Here is a 14,462-nt window from a genome sequence, read left to right on the forward strand (position 1 = left end):
CCTATCACCACTGCTTCTTTCTCAGGATACCATTATGCAGTAATGCAGGGACTGGGAGAATGGGAATAATGTATAATGATGCAAAAAATTATTGGATAAGCTAGTGAAATTGTGATTTACTTTATCCTTGTGCCACCTATCCTTGATTGTCAGCCATAGTTCTCAGATTGCTATATTGTTTATAATTCCTCAAAATAGGGAATTTTATTAATATAGACTTACTAGCTTCAATATACTTTTCTATCATGTAGTTATTTTTGCATCATTTATCTCATATTTTATGTTCTCATTATTTTCATTTAGGGTCTAGTTAGTAACATTGTGATGCCTCATCATGATATACATCAGACACTTATCAGATTGATATGATGGAAATGAAAAGCTTTCGTTAGTCAAATGATGGGAAACATTTTTTGGCATTTTATTAATTTTCGTTTTTCTTTATTCTTTTCTCATACAATATATTCTGAATGCAGCTCCCCTCCATCACTCCTCCCATTTCCCTTCCACCTGCCCTCTTCTCCAGATCCACTGCTCCTCCATTTCCCTTCAGAAAAGAGCAGGCCTCCCAGGGATATCAACTGAACATAATATAACAGGATGCTCTAGGAACAAAGTCTCATCAAGGCTGAATGAGGCAACCCAGTAGGAGGAAAAGGGTGATGGGAAACATTTTATTAGCTTATAAGTACTCCAATAATCTGTGTCCCTTCATATTTGATAATGATAAATAACTTTTTAAAAATTTCAACTAGAAAATAGAAAAGCATAGTATATTGAAAGTACACATTAGGAAATATTTTTCTGAAGGGCCATATCAAAGTAGTAGATATTTAAGACTTTATAGGCTAGATTGTATTTGTCACAATAATCTCTCTTATTTTAAGGCAAAAAAGTAGAAGGTATAAATACATGAATGTGTTTAGAATCCATTAAAAATTGTTTCATAAAAATTAGCCAAATTTCAGCCATAGCTATTGACCTGTGTTCCAGAGCGGTGGAGTCCAGTGTGACCAACTGCTGTTTTGATGGCATGAAAAAATGTTAGAAACTGAAATGCTTGGGCCTCACTTCAAATGTATTATTATAGGTAAGGCCCAAGATCTTGCATTTCTGCAAGGTTTTCTAGGTGGTTTTTATTGCCATGCATTGCTCTTGGGAACAGAGTTAATAGCAATAACATAACTTACAGCTAATGACTCCTGTGGTTATGGCTTATCAGAAACATTTATTTTTATTTTTTATTGAAATTTTTTTCATACAATATACTCTGATCATGGCTTCCCTTCCCTAACTCCTTCCCGATCCTCTCATCTCTCAACACACCAAACTCCAGGCCCTTTCTTTCTCTTTAGAATGCAAGCAGGCAACCAATAAAAACAAATGATGATTTACAAGAACAAAAAAAATCAAAAACATTTCTTAAAAATGTTCTTTCTAGAGTGTTACTTTATCTCTATGTCTTTGTTTTTTTGGCACAGTGTATGTGCACATACTAATAAAATACATTATTAACACTTTACTGTTACTTGGTAAAAATTTGTGGTAATTAAATTATCTGTTATTTAATCAATCTTTTTTGCTTTTACATGACAATTGTAATACTGTGAAATTAAAATTAAATTTATTGTTTGTTTTTATTTTTAATTTTTATACTAAAGGAGTTAATACTTATTGCTATTTTTATTATTTCAACATTGAAAATACTTTCAAGTATATTTGTGAAATGAATGTTGGTATTTATTGAGTAGTGGGCTAACTCTTCGTTGTTTTTGTAAACCGAGACTGCAGTGCTTGATGACCTTGGAGATCATCAAGTAATCATTGCTTAACTCACATATATCAATATTGTTTTTTTAATGAGAAGGCAGTACATGAAGGGATTTTAAACAAAAGTTATATATAAGGTAAGGTAAAAATAGTTTTCTCTGTTTAGAATTCACAGATTATACAGCACACCTTTGTTCTTAACCTTCACCTATTACTTTGAGAAGAATATGGAAATAATTTTTAGTGAATTACCATTTTTCTGCAGAGATATGCAGTGATGGAAATGCAGTGCATGTCAGATATGGCTAGCTCACACATTCTGTGATTCATTGATTTCTTGCTTTTCTCCTGATTGCATGAATGTCTGCTATTGACAGTTACTTTACATAAAACATCCCCCATCCTTACATTGCCCTCAAAGACTTGTTAGTATTCGCAATAGGTCTTTTCAGTAGCTTTGCTCTTTATATCCAGATTATGCTTGAGCATCTTATTATAAGGTAGTAATGGGTTTAAGTTTTGCTACTTAGAGGTCAGAAAACGTTAAGTAGACTAGAGATTCTTTTACAGGCTGAACTTTAAGTACACATTGTCTTGACCAAACATAAAATTGCTAAACTAATTCAAATGTACTTGGAACACAGAAGGACTTTTTGTACCCTCCACCCACTGGATACTCTGCTTGAAAGATAATGGTGTGCCCTCTTAGGACATTTTGCTCATATATCACCAGCTTCTATATTTTACAATTCAGTAGCTCATGTCATTTGTCATAACTACTTCTACCTCATTTTCATTTTCCCATCACATACCATGTTTGATGTGTCATCTTTAGAACAAAATCTTACAATGTTGGTTTATTCCTTGCTTTTCCATATTTCTAATTTATACCTAGTTCTGTTGTTCCTTAAAGGAAACATTAAATGCGAATTCCTCTTAGTAAATAATGTCGTGACAACCTTTTTTAATCTGTCCATAAATATAGACCTTATCACTTTTGAATTAGTCATTACAAATCAAAGCCCATTTTTCTGTTTACAAATACATTGCTAACTTGTTCCTTTGGGATTCAAAGGAGCTAACATTCTATTTCAGCATAACTCTGGTTTTATCTTCAAGAACTCCCAGGTATATTAACTCTAACTCATACAGATAAATTATCTTTAGTAAAACAGATCTTAGTTTGGCTGTTCATCTTATGATACCTCTGTACAATATACCCTATATCTTTCATCTCTGCCTGATTAAAATTATGTCCTATACTTTAAGGACTTTGAGAAATGATAATTAGTTCATGAAGCTTTTCTGATTTCCCACAAGTGTCTGTGTCTTCTCTTAGTATTGAATATTTATTGTAATGTGTTTCCTGCTATTGTTGAAATTAAGTGTAACACCTTGCTATTGGTCTTTTACTTTCTCACACATCCAATTGTTTACCTTTTTCTGTAAAAGATTAGACTAGTTATTTGTCGTATTCTCTTTTATCCCGTTTTTGATGCGTGTTTTTTGATGCACTGTTGTATGAGCAGAGGTAGAGTTCCTCATCATTCTGTGCAGAGCATCACATACCTTCTGGAGCAGTCATAGCCTTGAAGAGCAATCATCTTACTGTCATTAGATGATAAACTCCTTGAAGACAAAAACAGTGTCTTTCTTAGTTCATATATACTGCTGGTTAAAAATAATTGAATGAGCAGAATTATCCTCTGTCCTTGCCATGAGTTCATTTGTCTTTTGCAAAGAAAGAAAAATGAAGGAAGGAAGGAAAAAAAGGAAGAATTGTGTTACTCTTTTATTAACTCTCATGTGAGAAAGCTTCCTTTCTGTTTGTTATTCATATTTTAAAAGCCTCAATGATATCCATCACTTTACATCTCTCTTAAATAGTTAAAACATGATTATTTGAACTGCTGACACAGCTTAGTGACCGAGCGCTTGTTTTCTGCATATGGCACTGCATACTACCTCAGTGCTATAAAAGTAAAAATAAATAAGAAGGGATTATTCTCATAATTATATTACAGGCTAGCATAAAAATCTGTTCTGAAACATTATACAGATACCTAATGCTAACAAAATGTATCTTTTAGGAATTTTGTGTATTTGTAGTCAGAAATTATCTCTGAATTACTGCACTGTTTTTTTTTTTTTTTGGCTGTAGATGATACAATCTAATTTCTGAGCTCTGTGTTATGTTTCTGCTCAGAAGTACCAAAAGGAATGAGGACTGATAGATAAAATTGTGAAATAAAATAGTTAACTGTTTGGTTCTGGATAGTGAATCTATAGGCAGATTTTACGTTTCTATTTTTTCCAAATTTCCAAAAAGTGAATTTAAATTATCCAGAAAAGAAAGACTTTTTTCCACACTGAAGGAATGTTAGTTTAAGTTTGACAATGGAACCTATCATAACCAAATACTAAAATTATATTTTAAAATAAATTACATATAGTTACCCTCCAACAAATTGTGTGTGTGTGTGTGTGTGTGTGTGTGTGTGTGTGTGTGTGTGTAGTAACCAAAGATTTATTTGGAATATATGAAATAACTAAATATAGAAATTAAAGTTCAGCTACCACTTAAAAGGACAAGTTGAATAAGTAAGGTATAGACTTTAAAATATATCTAGGGCATGCGTTTATTACCAGGATTTTGGGAAATCTCACGTGAACAGTTTTATGCTTTGAAATGTGCTGTGCTTAAAATGATTATTTTACTCCACTTTAATTATTTTTATTCCCTTTGCAGCAAGATGAGATTATCAATATCTAAAAATAAACTGTCATAAATTGTTTTTGTCCCTCTCTTAACACAAAGGGGTGGTCCAATGAAGTAAATGCAAAGTTCTTATTGGCGTCGGGCACTTCTATTTTGAATAATGTTAAAATTAGAGAGAAAAAGCCCTTTAAATCTCTTTTGAAAATCTCCATTTGGAAGAATTTACTTGGTCTAATTTAATCTATATCATCTTTACTTATTCTGTGTTTTGATAGGTTGAGATTTTTTTGAAGTTATAAGGGTATTTTCCCCTAACACTTTTGTTCCCTACATAAAATTCATTATAACACCACAAGAAAAAATGGGGAAACTTGTTTTAAAATCTTAACTGGAAAGAATTCTCACAAAGAACTGAAAATTCTTTTAGAGCACTGTCAGCAACTGAATCAAAAAAAAAAATGAGACAAGTACCCACGCATTTCTTGTCAGCATGAAATAATTGCCATGATGCCTGTCTTTGTGAATATTAGCATAACCTAAGGTAATTCTACTGTATCATTTTAATATTCTCTACTTCAGACAAAAACTGAGACTGTCACTAATTAAGAATTGAGCGGTAAAGTGTCACTTTGAAAGGTAAAGCTTTGATGAGGTTGAGACTCCTTGGGATAAGGGACAAGGATGAAGGAAGTTAGGAGAGATGTAACCCAGCTCTGCTGAAGAACAGTTCACACTGAAAAATTCATTTCATGGTTTTTACAACTTGTAAACAAAAGTTATCACATCTATCTCAAAGTTATTAGAAGGATGAAAATAAATAGGAGTTAAAATGGCCAAGAGACGTCAAGTGAAAACCAAGAAGAATGTAACCAGAGACTGCTAAGAGGCAGTAAAACATTTTTATTTTAAAACCAAATATACAGAAACCATTAGTTAGTTTAGTTGGCCAAAATTTACACTTATGTTAGAATTATATGCTGAGAGAATAGTTTGGAGTGTTGTAAAACATTTTTAAATCAGATTTTCAATTGTTAAATTCATTTTTTAATTAATTAATTTTATTTATTAAAAATTTCCACCTCCTCCCATTTCCCTCCCTCTCCAGTCCTAAGAGCAGTCAGGGTTTCCTGCCCTGTGGGAAGTCCAAGGTCCTCCCCCCTCCATCCAGGTCTAGGAAGGTGAGCATCCAAACAGACTAGGTTCCCACAAAGCCAGTACATGCAGTAGTATCAAAACCCAGTGCCATTGTCCTTGGCTTCTCAGCAGACCTTATTGTCCGCCATGTTCAGAGAGTCCGGTTTGATCCCATGCATTTTCATTCCCAGTCCAGCTGGCCTTGGTGAGCTCCCATTAAATCATTCCCACCATCTCAGTGGGTGGGCGCATCCCTCGTGATCCTGACTTCCTTGCTCATGTTTTCTGTCCTTCTGCTCTTCATCTGGACCTTGGGAGCTCAGTCCAATGCTCCAATGTGGGTCTCTGTCTCTATCTCCATCCCTCGCCAGATGAAGGATCTATGGTGATATGCAAGATATTCATCAGTGTGGCTATAGGATAGGGCCATTTCAGGCTCTCTCTCCTCTGCTGCCCAAGGAACTAGTTGGGGAAATCTTGGACACCTGGGAAACCCTCTAGAGCCAAGACTTTAGCCAACCCTAAAATGGCTCCGTTGGTTAGGATAACTTCTTCCCTGTTCCCATATTTCAGATTTCAGAGTGGAAACTTCCTTTTAAATTTTATTTTTTTGGAAAAATACCTTTACTTGAAATTGTTTTTTCTGAGCTTTTTTTTTCTTTGTTCCATTTTTACATGGAATAGTTATGTTGCTTCATTATAAATACATATTTAAGAAAAGAAAAAGGTATTATTTTGTTGATATACTTTAAATAGCCATACTGAAAAATGGTTTATTTTGCTGAGCAATCTCTCTTAAATTATGTATTTGTGCTTTTAGACATTTTAACTTTATAGTACCTTTTATATAAATTAAATTAAATATTAACTATTCTACAATTATGATTTTGAAAGTAAAATTTTAATCTCTTAAATATTCCCACTAAAATTTAACTACTTTTATCTATTTAGTTTTGAGATTTTAGTTACTCAAGCTAAACACTTTTAAGAAAATTATAACATTTTATGGCAGTAAAATAGAATTTGTGATTTATATTTGTAGAGCATACAATTTATAAACAGTTGGAAAATATTGTAGACTTTATTTAAAAATGTAACCTAGAATTGATTTTAAATTTTTAATGATTATTCAAGGAAACCTTTATTAATAATGGCTGTCTGTCTACTTTATCATATTCTATGTATATGAATGTCAATTCCTTTACTTTCTTCAGGAACACTCTCTCTAATTTACTCCGATATTTTATCCTAAAATACTGTGGTAGAATTTGACATGAAATAAGATCTGAGTTTATTTGTACTGAATATGCTTTTCAAAAAATGGTGTACGCTTAGATAAATTGCTTCAGAGGTCTGTTATTATTTACCTGTAAATGTTTACCTTTAACTATCTTGTTAGATTATTACAGCGTTTTAGGTGAACATTTGAACATTCATAATATCTTAATAAATGGCTGTTAGAATTATTAGCAAGAGACTTTGGAAACAAAACTAAGCTAGCTTCTTGTTCAGAACAAGCTCTGAAGACTGATACTCTGCTTCATTTTACTGTTGAATGGTCATAGAATAAAAAACTTTTCTGAAATGTGTGATTTAAAAAATAATTTGGAAGCTGAGTATAATATCACATGCCTTTAATGCCATCAGAGGCAGGTGAATCTCTGATTTCGGGGCCAGCCTGGTCTACATAGTAGGTTCCAAGACAATCAGAGCTACAGAGTGAGACCATATCTCAAAAACATTAAATAAAATATATTTTGGTTTTATTCAGGACATTTTATATTTTAATATACATTTATATAATTTGTATTCTGGAACATATCTTACCATTCATATTTAAATATAATACAGAAATTAATGTTGGTCATATATGAACTTGCCACTCACACTTAACATTTATAAATCACCTACATGTGAACATGTACAGCTCAAAACATGTCCATTTTAGTGGTCAGTGTATAATAATCATACAAAATATGTCTTTTAAAGTTGATAGTAAAAGCAAACTTGAGTTATATTTATGTAGAGATGCAGAATGGTGCCCTCAATTGTGTGTGAATGAGCAGAATACTTACTCTTTAGATCATGCAGGGTTAAGGCATGAAAAGTTGAGCCAGAGTAGTCTTGTAGTCATTTCAAACACAGCTTTAAATACTTTTACTGCATGCTCAGGGTTAGTGCTTAAACTTTCTTGAATCAGACATTCTAGGTGACCCAAAAATTGAATCGGGGCTTTTGGGATTGAAACTAGAGCATTTCAGACCAAAAACCAGGGCAAGGCTTATATATAATTTTTTAACCAGTATGAATTATATTAATTCAGCATACCCAGTGAAGATGGTATAACAGTTGATTCTATTTTTCTCTCATATTTAAACTAATATCTTTAATTCATTTCACCTATAGCTTATCCTTTAAGTGTTCTTCAACTACTTTAATAATTCAGAAGCAGGAAATATTTTCAGATTTCCTAGCTTATCCTAATATAATAGATCAAAAATCAGATAATAGAAGTATTAGAGACAGTAGTCAAATAACTTGAAGATTTTATCTGGATACACATATAAAAGTGGAATTTGCAAGGTTGATATTATGTTAAATATATGTACAACTGTATGCTTTCCAAAGGCCTGTGTGTAATTAAAATGTTATAATCAGGTAAAAGTACACATGCATAAGAAAGTTTCATGATCTTAAATAATCATTAAGAGCTGTTGATTTTCCTAAGGCTCAGGATGAAAGAACGAGTGAATAAATTATTGCTTGCTAGAAGTTTCTCGGGAAATGCAAATCAAGACAACTTTAAGATACCATCTTACACCTGTCAGAATGGCTAAAATCAAAAACACCAAGGATAGCCTTTGCTGGAGAGGTTGTGGAGAAAGGGGTACACTCATCCATTGCTGGTGGGAATGCAAACTTGTGCAACCACTCTGGAAAGCAGTGTGGCAGTTTCTCAGGAAATTCGGGATCAACTTACCCCTGGATCCAGCAATACCACTCTTGGGAATATACCCAAGAGAGGCCTTATCATACAACAAAAATATATGCTCTACGATGTTCATAGCAGCATTGTTTGTAATAGCCAGAACCTGGAAACAACCTAGATGCCCTTCAATAGAAGAATGGATGAAGAAAGTATGGAATATATACATATTAGAGTACTACTCAGCAGTAAAAAACAAGGGTATCTTGAATTTTGCATGCAAATGGATGGAAATAGAAAACACTATCCTGAGTGAGGTAAGCCAGACCCAAAAAGAGGAGCATGGGATGTACTCACTCATATTTGGTTTCTAGCCATAAACAAAGGACATTGAGCCTATAGTTAGTGATCCTAGAGAAGCTAAATAAGGAAAACCCAAAGAAAAACATATAGGCATCCTCCTGAATATTAACCTTCATCAGGTGATGAAAGGAGACAGAGACAGAGACCCACATTGGAGCACCGGACAGAAATCTCAAGGTCCAAATCAGGAGCAGAAGGAGAGAGAGCACGAGCAAGGAACTCAGGTCCGTGAGGGGTGCACCCACACACTGAGACAATGGGGATTTTCTACTGGGAACTCACCAAGGCCAGCTGGCCTGGGTCTGAAAAAACTTGGGATAAAACCGGACTCGCTGAACATAGCGGACAATGAGGACTACTGAGAACTCAAGAACAATGGCAATGGGTTTCTAATCCTACTGCACGTACTGGCTTTGTAGAAGCCTAGGCAGTTTGGATGCTCACCTTACTAGAACTGGATGGAGGTGGGGGTTCCTTGAACTTTCCACAGGGCAGGGAACCCTGATTGCTCTTCGGGCTGAGGAGGGAGGGGTACGTGATTGGGGGTGGGGGAGGGAAATAGGAGGTGGTGACGGGGAAGAGACAGAAATCTTTAATAAATAAATAAATTTAAAAAAATAAAAAAGAAAAAAAAGAAAATTTTAAAAAAAGTCATCCTGCCAAAACACTTTTAAATATATAGACTACAGCAATATCTGTACCAAAAACAATAGATTGTTTATACTGCACTAGATGGGAATTGACAATGGACTGTTTCTCAAATATCTGCTTTATTTACTATATTATAGTAATGTTGTATAATATTCCATATGTGCAAAAGAATATATGCAGCATGTTTTCTATAGAACGTAATAATAAATAGTACATAAATCTATCTTATAAATCTAATAGTTGGAGTGCTAAATAATGTTTTAATTATTGAGTTTCTCCTGCATCTTATCTGCCTGCCATCTCTTGTTTTGTCATTTTTTTGTCTTTAAAGAGTCATATATGATACTTTATTAACCACATTTAATGATGCATGTCTTTGAACTATAGAAAAGTATTATTACCAAGCATCTCGCTTTTTTCACTTGGTATGTTCTAAATTTTGTTTGATTTATAGCTGTGGTTAATTTCACTGAATATAATATTGTATTCTGCTCATATTCACTAATGAGTTTATTCTCCTGATCATGGACATTTGAGTATATACACATATTTAAGTATATACCAAAGCATATCTACTAAGTTATATAGTTTATGATACACTATATCATTTTCTCCAAGTATTTTTGCTTATTACATTTTTCATTTTCATTCAACCCATGAACTTTTTTGTCACATATTTTATTATATAATCAACTTTCAAAAGCTTTTATAATTTTCTACAAAAAATCATAAGAATTAGATTTTACCATTATGCCTATGTTATGTGAAAGAAACAGTGCAGAATGTTAGGTGTAAGGAAACAGATGTAAAAAGTATGTTAATAGATCTTGACCCTCATAGGGAATAAAATAAGCCTTTGACGATATTCCCTGGTGTGCTACCATTTGCAACATATGGTAACTACTCTGTGAAATTTCATGCTAAAAGTAATAGCAATACATTTCTAAAAGTTTTTTTGATGACAGATTTGGTGAAAGCAGACGGCCTCAGCATATCTAGTACTTGGCACATAAATGTTTGCTGAAAAAAGTGCTTATGTTTCCCCCTAGAAATTCACCAAAAAAAGGTTAAAGAAATTCTAAGTTAGATTTATTAACTACTCTGATACTAAAAATGACCTAAAAGAGAACTAACCAGAAAATACTAATTTTACAATCCATTTATATTGTGATTATGGCACATATAAATTAGCTGCACATATTCTAACATGACTTATTCCTATTCCTTTTCCCCTTAGTCTTTGTACCTTTAGGGACAAGGGTTAACACAATGCTTACAATACCGGCATCACAGTGATTTGAGGAAATGAACAAGATAGGAATTATTGTGAAGAAGACTAGAAGTTCAAGGAAAAGACTTGATTTGAAGATAGGGAATTTTTTGTCCCATTATAATCCAATCTACTTCTTCCCTCTCCAAATTTTCTAGTGTCACTTAGAATCATTTGTAGCTTAAAAACAAACAGTTTTGTTATCATATTAAAGTTGGAAATGTGAGCTTTAAATATGAAATATAATGTCCCTGAATAATGCAATACTACAGATAGTATGTGTTTAAAAAAACTAGATGGGAGAGCAAAGTATCAAAGAGATATCTTTATAGGTTTTGATTCTTCTATAGCTAACTCTTTATTGGTTCTGGTTTACATATGTATCTACTATTGAGTGCTGTGCAGATTTTTCCCAAATGCTTTTAAAATGTCTTTTGGGATGCTTCTCAGGACCTATCGACACCACAACTATTAATTTCCTTTGTCATGCCTTACTGTTTTCTATTTCTCTCCTCAGCTCACTATCTCAGTGCATGCTCCTTTTCTTTTCATATAAATTTCAAACATAAATGTTCAATTTCTGTACTTTGTACAGGGAATGAAATCTCTGCTCAGGTACTTTCCCTACTCTTTTTAACCCCTCACTCGCATCCTATCTCCTGAGAAAATTTTATTCTACATATTTTCTCAGTCACTAGGAAGAAAAGGATTTGTAGGCTATGACATTTCTTTCTTGAGTTTAGCATGGTGTTTTTACAACATTATTACGTTTTTCCCAGAAGCCAAGTTAAGAAGATAGATCGAATATCATTATCTTATTTTTTGAAACAGGGTCTCAGTAGCTAGCCCATGTTGCCCTAAAATTCATAATTTTCCTTCCCGAAACTTGCAAATGCTAGAATTACACACATAATACTTTTACATGTGATTACTGTCAATTTTATAGGTGACTAAATTCAAAGTTAGGGATGTGACATAAGTGACATTATTCAGGGCTTTAATCAAGGTGTTCATTACTCCTCAAGTTAAGCTTCATCCTAGAATCAAATAGCTTTAATCAAGGTGTTCATTACTCCTCAAGTTAAGCTTCATCCTAGAATCAAATAGCTTTTGTAAGTATTAGTGGTTGGCCACCACCCAAGACCTATTAAATTAAGTCCCACTGTGTAATGGGACTTGACATTAATATTTATTAAATGATGTCACAAATAATTCTAATATATAACAAATTAAGATGATCACTGTGCTCTATTTACACCTTGGCAGTGAACGAATGTGAGGTGGGAAGAAGATATATATGCCAAGAACAGTGTTTACCGAATGTTGGTCCAATATTACTGTGGATGAAGCATTTTAAACCTGCAAATTATGCAGGCTTTATTGAAGGCTGAAGTATTGAGAAGTGTGGATACTAAGACTCACTTATCCATAAGGAATATCAATCAGCTCAGAGCCTGATCAGCTGAAAGCCCAAAAGAGTTTAGAATTCATAACTAAAAGTGACTCATTTGCCAGGTATTATGGCACACATCTGTAATCTCAGCACCTGGAAAGTAAAGGCAAGACAATCACTGCAAGCTCAAGGCTATTGTCTACCCAATGAAGTACAATACTAGCCAAAGCTACATTATGAGACCCTGTTTCAAATACACACACACACACACACACACACACACACACACACACACGGCCGCGTACACACACACGCACACATGCACGCACCCTTCATAATTTCTCTCAGCAGCCAATAATATGTTAAAAGGATTAGACATGGTCTTTTGAAAATTGAGTGTGTTATTTTACTATAACTTGTATTAAATTCATTGTGTGACAGCTTCATAAATACATATAATGCATTGATTACTTTCACCCTCTCTGAGAGCCTTCCCCACAATCCCCATTTTACCTCTCTTTCCTCCTTCGAAGTCTCTTTTTGCTATTCATGTCTTTTTGTTTTATTTTGTAACTTGTTGGGTATACTTAGCATCATCTATGTTATCATGAATCTGGAACTACCTATAAGAACATCTAGGCTCACCAGTGGGTACGTAACTGTAGACAGTTTGTTCCCTTCCCCCGAACCCATCCTTAGCCAGTCATTTACAAGATAGGATTAGGGCCCAGTGAGACACACTCCAATCCATGATTGGCTGTTGATAGACCCAGTTTTTTGTAGGTCCAATGCAGGCAAGTGCTGCTGATATAAAATCATGATTGCATGGGCTGTGTCATGACTGGAAGATAGTATTTCACAGGCCTTTTCCCCATCTTCCATCTGTTACATTCTTTCAGTCCTTCCTTCCAGAATGCTTCCTGATCAGTAGGTGGGATGGTATAGTTGTACTGTTTAGGGATAAACATTCAAACAACCCTTATCTCAGAACCTAGAGCATCCATTAGTCTCTGCATTCACTGCTGTTCACTACAAAGAGTTGCACATATTAAGGCCAAGAGTAGCATCAGATATTTTATTACGCTCTTGTAATTAAAGGAGGACCAGTGCTACTCTGATGTGTTATCAACAGACAAGGGTAGGAACTAGCTAGATAGCCAAGGAGCACTACTAATATTTTAATCATTTGTTATTTATCAGACTGTCCCTGGATCAATTTCATATTAGTCTTTACATGGTTTGCATAACATATTTTTCATACTGATATAAGAAATGAAGATGTGATTTTTAATAACAGTACTTTAGGTGGGGTTTAATGACAGCCAACATCAAATAGCGAATTCAGGTGTATTTAGGCCATAAGAAGTAAAATAGTTGGCTGAAATTATACTTAATGGTATCAGCCTGAATAACTGATCAGAATTAAGTAATTAGAAAAAGAGAGCTTGAATCAAACTTATAAAAATGAGATTAAAGTGTTAATGAACACAAAATGACAAAGGAGTAGACCTAGATGAAGGTGGTAGTAACCTGAGACTGACTATGTGTTACAGTGTGAAATTCAACATAGGACCTCTGAGAAAAATTGCACCCATATTTCTTGAAAAGATGCCTTAGAAAATGAATGGCATAGTTTTTATATTAAGCTACATTTGTCATATACTCAGATGCATATCTATCTTGTTTTCCCCTTGTATCTGGGGACTATATTACTCAAGATCAGAGATATTATGCTGCGGTAGCAGCCTGAAAATGTTAGTGGTTTCAACACTGGTGCTCACAATCTACATCCACCCTGGTTGCTAGATCTCCTGTATCATTTCTTCACTTCAGAGCCAACTGTGAAAGGGTAGTATTCTCTAGAATACTCCTGGTCATTATGACAGGTACGATAGAACATAGTAAACTATGGGTTTTTTTTCATATGGAAATAAGACACAGTTCATCAACTCACAATTTATTGCCCACAACATATTTCGTGTCTATGAGGGAACTTAGTCAGTCTAAAAAGTTTACTTCTCCTATTAAGAAGGCAGTGCCTGTTCAGAAATGTTTAAATGTCATCTGTTGAGAGAGAATAAATGGCTTGTTGAATTTTTCCAAAGTATCAGATTCTAGCTTATGATCATTCAATGCTAGTATTTAGAAACCTTAAATGGACATCTGGTGTGTCAAATATTTCCTTAGAAGGCTTATCAAATTAAGCCTAAAACTTGGGCTTCTACTACTGTTTAAA

General features: G+C 33.9%; 1 protein-coding gene across 5 annotated transcripts in view; it reads left to right on the forward strand.

Annotated features, from left to right (window-relative positions):
* The window catches only part of LOC121441191 (connector enhancer of kinase suppressor of ras 2), a 217,155-nt gene that overhangs the window by 40,640 nt on the left and 162,053 nt on the right, over positions 1-14,462 (forward strand). The window lies entirely within an intron of this gene.

This window comes from Microtus oregoni, unplaced genomic scaffold, assembly GCF_018167655.1.
Source record: "Microtus oregoni isolate MIOR12 unplaced genomic scaffold, Mior012 000074F_000, whole genome shotgun sequence".
NCBI classification, from domain to species: Eukaryota; Metazoa; Chordata; class Mammalia; order Rodentia; family Cricetidae; genus Microtus; species Microtus oregoni.